This window comes from Portunus trituberculatus, chromosome 47 (genome assembly GCF_017591435.1).
Source record: "Portunus trituberculatus isolate SZX2019 chromosome 47, ASM1759143v1, whole genome shotgun sequence".
Classification (NCBI taxonomy): domain Eukaryota; kingdom Metazoa; phylum Arthropoda; class Malacostraca; order Decapoda; family Portunidae; genus Portunus; species Portunus trituberculatus.
Window position 1 is genome coordinate 11,373,049 of NC_059301.1, and position 7,500 is coordinate 11,380,548.

The following is a 7,500-nucleotide window of genomic DNA, read 5'->3' on the forward strand; positions in this document are numbered from 1 at the left end:
CGAGGAGGGAGGATGGAGGCACTGTGAGACCTCTCAGACATCTGCCTCCCTTCCCCTCCCGTTAGAGACAAATGGCTTGACCGATTGAGGAATGCATACAACATTATACTATTATTTTATCCGAGAGAGTTAACGGAGAGAAACATTCGCCCCGGACACTTCTGAATAAGAGGATAATGGTTTTGCTGGACAGAGGAATGCCACGTTGCTTTCTGCTTGTCATCCTACCCAATGAACTTGTGCAGGGAGTCGGACCATTGGTGTTTGTGAGTAAGGAAACCAGACACCTGCGTTTCTCCAGCTTTGTGCGTGCGATGTACGAGTATTAAGGCGACTGTGGTGGTGGAGTTAGTGGTGATGGTGGTGAGTGTAGTAGTTAAGACCGGGACTTGAGAGGGATTAAGAATATTGGTGTTGTGTGGGCTCATGGTCCAAGGCTGATGTGTTTATGAGGGAACATGCTGCCACTGTCTCCGCCTCTTACTTCTTCCTTTCCATTCCTCCTCCTCTTCCTCCTCCTCCTCCTCCTCCTCCTCCTCCTCCCCTCTTGTTCCCTCCTTGCATCCTGAGAAAAGATATTATTTTTCACTCGATGGTAGACTAAAAGAATAAAGTTGCGTGATTTTTGTTGTTATTTTTTGACTAGATTTTCCTTGGTAGTTACGCAGCATAGTTTTCCTTTATGGATGCACGTTTGCTCTCTTTTTTCAGCATTAAGATAAGACAAGAGAAGAGACGTAGTTGTGTTTGCTTGTACGGTGGTGTGCCTCGTCCTGCTCCACTGACTCTGCACCACTGTTATATTTTCATTTTCTCTCTCTCTCTCTCTCTCTCTCTCTCTCTCTCTCTCTCTCTCTCTCTCTCTCTCTCTCTCTCTCTCTCTCTCTCTCGTAATGACTATAATAATGATGATAGTAATAGTAATAATAATGATAATAATAATAATAATAATAATAATAATAATAATAATAATAATAATAATAATAATAATAGTAAAGCTGCAGCAGTAATTAGTGGTATTAATGATGCTTTTGCTTTTACTGTTGTAAGAATGTCAACCTGATATATACATACATTTTTGGTGGTATTTATTATCATGTTGCTGCTGCTGTTTGTTGTTGCTTGTTGTTGTTGTTGTTGTATCATATAATTTATCACTATACTATCTTATATGATGAAACGGTGGATATGACAATTATATAATGACAATGACGATGATTTCAATCCCATGCGTTAAGGAATTACATAATTTCTATGAGACAAAATAATATCGTGCCTTTCTATAATACATCCATACATAGTTTCGTGGCTCAGCCGATATCCTGCTAACTTGTTTCCCTTTTGTTCTGATCCCCCGATATGAGATCAAAGGGCAAAGGCTGTAGCGGGCAAAACGGGGCAGCTGTCAGGGAGGCGTTGATTGGCGAGAAACTTATGGTGACGACCCTCCTGAGGCATTCACGTGTATCTTTAAACGTGTCAGATCTCGACTCCTTACAGTAGATTTTAGTTGAAGTTGTGTGTGTGTTTTTTCATGGATGTTTTCAGGATTCTAGTTATAGTTTTGCAAGTTGATAAAGAAGGACGTATAACACTAATGAACAATAAATTAATCACAAGTGTTGCCTTTGAGTTGAATACTAATAAGAGAACAACATGAATATTTTAGGTCTTGTTCTCCTATGTAAGACAGTGATGGGGTGGCGAAGGGTGGTGAAGGCTCAGCGCAGTGGTGTGGATGGCTTTGTGTGTACAGTATGGAAATCTATACGGCCTTCCCTGAAATATATCTATGTGTGTGCCATGCGTTGTGGTGTCTCCTACATTCCCCTTAGTGTTTGGAAGGCATCCAGGGCCTGTGTAAGTAAAGACAGTATTCCTAACGCTTTCTTCTCCCATAACGACTATTTTTTCAGACTATAGAGATGATCGGTGAGGTTATCATGTATTTTTTTCTCCATTAGAAAACCAGATTACTTGTTAAACTATAACTAAAATCATGAAACGCACTTGAGAAAAAAATATCCTTCATTGTAAGGTGTTAGAATTCGTAAGGATGAGGAAGAGGAACGTTTAACCTCTTGAATACTGGAGCACCTTTTTATCTTGAGATTTGTGTACGATTAAACCATTTTATTGACATTAGAAAGGGTCTATGGAGCTCAGGAGTTTAATGGCCATAGTCTTCACTATTTCAATCCCGCACATGAGTTTCTGAAGCTGTATAAAATCACCAGATAGTAAGCAGAGTGAATATTGAAACGCGTCATGATGCTGACATATATTTATCTTGATATTTGTGTACGATTAAACCATTTTATTGATATTAGGAAGGGTCTATGATGATCAGAAGTTTAATGGCCACAGTCTTCACTATTTGAATCCTCCCACATGAGTTTCCGAAGCTGTATAAGAGCATCAAATAGTAAGCAGAATTAATATAAAAACTCGTCATTCATGTATTAAAGATAAGTACGCAATGACCAAACTGAACTTGAACACATTAACTGCAGCGACATGCGTGCACTGGCCTCTTGTCCTTTATCTGTCACTGCCTCCATCACCACCACCATGACGGCACTTCATCTCAAGGTCGTCACCACCAGCGCCATCATCGCCATCACCATCATCATCGCCAAACCACCACCACCACCACCACTACCACCACCGTCGCCGCCACTGCCGCCAGAAAACGACAGGAAAAAACTGCATGACAAAAACCATATCCCGTGATCGGTGAATGACTGAGAGAGGAGGAGGAGGAGGAGGAGGAGGAAGAAGAAAAAAAAAAAGAAAAGGAAAAAGAAAAGGAAAAAAAGGTAAAAGGAAAATAAAAAAGGAAAAAGAAAAGAAAAAGAAGAAGAAGAAGAAGAAAAAAAAAGGAAGGAGAAGAGGAGGAAGACGAGGACGACGACGATGACGAAAAAGGAGAACAGGAAGAGGAGGAAAAAAGATTGAAAGAGAAAAAGAGGAGGAAGATAAGTTGCAGTGGTGATGATGGTGATGACTGATGGTGTTCTTGGCTACAGTGTTGATAGTGGTGGTGGTGGTGGTGGAGTTACGAGATGATGTATGTAGCGTCCAATCTAAGGTGACAGTGATAATGGTGATGATTGTGATGATTGTGATGATAATGGAGACGGCGATGGGAATGGTGTTGATGTTGCTACTGTTGTTGTTGTTGGTGGTGGTGGTGACTATTTTATTCATAACATGACCAAAAGCACTACAAATCTCACTTTTGTTTTAAACACACACACACACACACACACACACACACACACACACACACACACACACACACACACACACACACACACACACACTTTTTTTCAGGTTAACTATTTCTCCCTTCCTTTTTGACCAAGCAAGATTCTTTCAGCCATAAGGGAAAAATAAAGAATAACAAGGCGCGCTGTTACAGATCAATTAATCCTGGCGGCGTGGGCTTCAAATAAAATGTGCGTGTTTTATTGGAGGCCATTACCTTTGGCATTTTTGTCATTACAGAATGCCTAACACGTGCCAATATAAAGCAAGGTAATTCCCCTGATCAGCTGCAGGTTTTTATTGCGATTTTTATGTTGAAGCGCCGTGTTCCGCTCTACCTGTCTGTCCGTCTGTCAATCACTGCGGGGGGAAGGAGCCTTTGTTTGATTGTTCACTTGCTCTACTCGTCCCATTTCTATTTTTTTTTGTATTAGTATATATATTTATTTGTATATCTATTTGTTTACTATATGTCTAATCGTCAAACTATAATGATTTTCTTGTTTTTTTTTCTATTTTTCGTCTACTCGTCTTTTTCTATTTTTTTTTTTTTATCTATCAGTATATTGTGATTTATTGTTTGTATATCTATTTGCTTGTTATATGTCTTATCCTCAAAGTACACTGTTTTTGTTCTTTTTTATGTTTTTTTCTTTTAATTTCAATCAACTTTTACTAATCACTATCTATACATCTACTTATTTATTATCTAATCATTTATCTTGTCTTTCTAGTTATCTATCCTTTAATATCTTTTTTTTATTGATCTACTTATGCATTTGTTTTACATAACTCACTATATCCGTCAGTCCATTTCTACCATACATATGTTTCTCAATATCTCCTGAGCACATGATATTCCAACGAGACTAGAGTTACTTATTGATTCATTCACTTATTCCTTTATTACCTCACGTTAAAAGAAGGTAACAATTTTTTGTGCACTAACATAAAAAACTAGTTAAAAATTCAATACCAGCCGTGTGTTTTGTATATTTGATCGGAAAAAGGAATGTAAAATAGAATAAGTAAATACAATACTGCAAACACGCCTCTTACGTCCCATTCAGCGGGAAAACTCTGCGGTCGGGGCCACGAAAGAGTCGTTGCGCCATTCATGTTATGTTAAGGATCCCTCTTGTTTTGTCAGTTATCGTCCCAGACAGCGTAAGTGTTTCCTGCGTGACTAACCGAATAGCTCTGTGGTTCATATCCCCTGCCCTCCTTAACGTGCCGCTAACACACACACACACACACACACACACACACACACACACACACACACACACACACACACACACACACACACACACACACACACACACACACACACACACACTTTTCCTCCTTCCTTTTTTACTTCCTCCCTACCTTCTTCTTTCCATCCTTCTTTCCTTCCTTCCTTCCTTCCTTCCTTCTTTCTTTACTTACTTCCGTCCGTCCGTCCTACTTTCCTTCCTTCCTTCATTCCTTCCTTCCTTTCTTTTTTCTTTCTTTCTTTCATTATTTTTTCTCTCTTTCTCTCTTAGTTTTTCGTACTTGGTTAAATTTGCTTACTTGTTTGCTTCCTTATTTACTCACTCACTCACTCACTCACTCACTTAAGCACACACACACACACACACACACACACACACACACACACACACACACACACACACACACACACACACACACACAGAGAGAGAGAGAGAGAGAGAGAGAGAGAGAGAGAGAGGAAGGGAGGGAGAATAGGCGATATGCGTTCGCGGGGAATGAACGTAAAAGCGACTGGGAAAGGCAGAGAGAGATGAAACTTCCAATTTGGCTGCCGTCGGTGTCACGGTGATCACCGCTGCGCTCTCTCTCTCTCTCTCTCTCTCTCTCTCTCTCTCTCTCTCTCTCTCTCGATTCCCTTCATATCTCCCCAAACTTTCAATTTAGCATTCTTCAACGAAACTAAGGCATTTTTTTCTATAGGAAGCAGAATTTATGAGGAGATATAGCGATAATATTTTGTGTAGTTAGTATGTATATGTCTGTGTGGGAGGAGAGGTCGTGTGTGTGAGTGCGTGCGTGTGTTTGCATATACTCTTCATCAAATATTTCCCCGCACCACTCCCTCCTTCCAATAAGTTCAAGCGGCAAAGCTGAAAGGTAAAAAAAAAGAAAAAAAAAAGGCATATCTGAGCCAGACGCGTATCCCCATTTTTTCCATTCTCCGACTCGCCAAAGGAACACCGAGGGAAAAAGCCGCTAATTAGTCAACCCTGAGTCAAAATTATATGTGCGAGATTATTTATATCAGGTCTACTTAGGTAAGGAATTGAAAATAAAGAATGAATTTGCCAACTATTTGACTACTTAAGATTTTTTTGTACCTACTATTTGAGGGTTTGAAAAAATAATGGTTGTTACATGATTAGAAATGTTTTGTGTACTATTACCTTTTGATTCCAGAAATGTGTGTGCTTCTTATGGGGTCACTGATATATTTTCGTATTTTCTAAGAACTTATTCAATTTTTTTTCGTAATTCTAGATCTTGATCTTTATTTCTTGATCTAAAAATCTGCGTACTTATGTAAGACTTCAAATTTTGTGCATTACTACCTTATGACTTAAAAATTTGGGCGCACTATTTGATGGGTTCAATTTTGCTTACTTAATTACTTAACCCCTTCAATACTGGGACTCATTTTTATCTTGAGTTTGTTTACTATTAGACCATTTCACTGACATTAAGAAGGATCTATGGGTGGTCAGAAGATTAATGGCCACAGTCTTCACTATTTCAATCCCCAATAATATTCTGAAGCTGTATAAATTCACCAAATAGTAAACAGAATGAATATGGAAACGCGTTATGGTACTCAAGGGTTAGAATTGCATATTATTTTGTTGACCTAAAGTTGGTGAAGTACTGGAAGGCTTCAGAAATTTACTTCGAAGTTTTCATCATTACACTTCGATGTCTGTTACGGCGATACATTCCACTGCGAGCTAAATTCACCTTAAAAGAAAAAAACATCATATCGTGTGCCTTACCTATCATATAATCCATTCTCCCTTTTTGCCTTTTTTGTGTATGTACCCTTTAATTGCTACGGTCCTCTTTTAAACTTCAAAACGCTGTAAAAAAGATTATTCTCTCTTTCAACTATTACCTCAACCACTTCCTCTGTTTCCAATCCATTACGAGTACTGTTTCTCTCCTTTCACCTAGTACATACCTTCATCTGTTTTGGTGGTGTAATGTGGCCATGCGTTGCTTCATCGTGGCCAGATGACACTGCCACAAGTCCTTGCCCGTCAACCTGCCCGGTATAAAAAAGATGTTTGCATGGATCCCACAAAAAAGATCAAAGAAATGGCCATCGTGCCTTTTGTATAATACAGAGAAAAATGCATACATTACATAGATAGGAAATTCGTAAAAAGAAAGACCATACAGCAGATATACATTAATACAGAGGCCTTGAATAATTTTATACACGAGAAAAAAAACAAGTATATCTTCCCACTCAATTAAGGTTTGAGTTATGATGGCCATTGCGAGAGGAGGGGCGTCGAGCGAGGGGCGAGGGGCGAGGGAGAGGCAAGAGGGACGAAAGGCGAGGAACGAGGGGCGAGGGAAAGGGAGTAAAGGAGAGAGACTAGGGGTGATAGTGTGCGGGGCGAGAGGCAGCGCACCACAGCTCGCCTCCGTTACTCCCCCTCACTCATCACTCGCGTATTTTGCAACTAATTTCTGCTTCCCATCTGCATACAAAAAAGGTTTCAACGACCGGTATCATTTCTCCATTGCTTTCTCTTGTTCGGGCTCGTTAAGTATTCGCAGTCTCCAATTACAACAGACGACCAGTAGGGAGACACTTGTACTCTTAACGTTGTCATTTGCAAGTGAAATAACTTCATTTGGTAAGGAAACTGATCCCTGTTGGCGCTACTTATTTTCTTTATTTATTTCTCTCTCCGTCCACATTCTACTGGCTCTTTAGTATTCTGTTACACCACTCACTCACAAGTCTTCCTTTGTTACACACGCTTCTTTTTGCCTTTGGTCTTTCTCTGTTCCTCCTGCCTGATGGGTACAACGCCAGCATTTTCGTCCCAACGTACTCTTCATCTCTCCTCCGCACACGTGGCCATCTCAGTCTCGCTCTTATGCCTTTGTCCCCAAATTGATTGACTTACGTGGCAGTAGACTAATGGTGAAGAGAGAGAGAGAGAGAGAGTGTGTGTGTGTGTC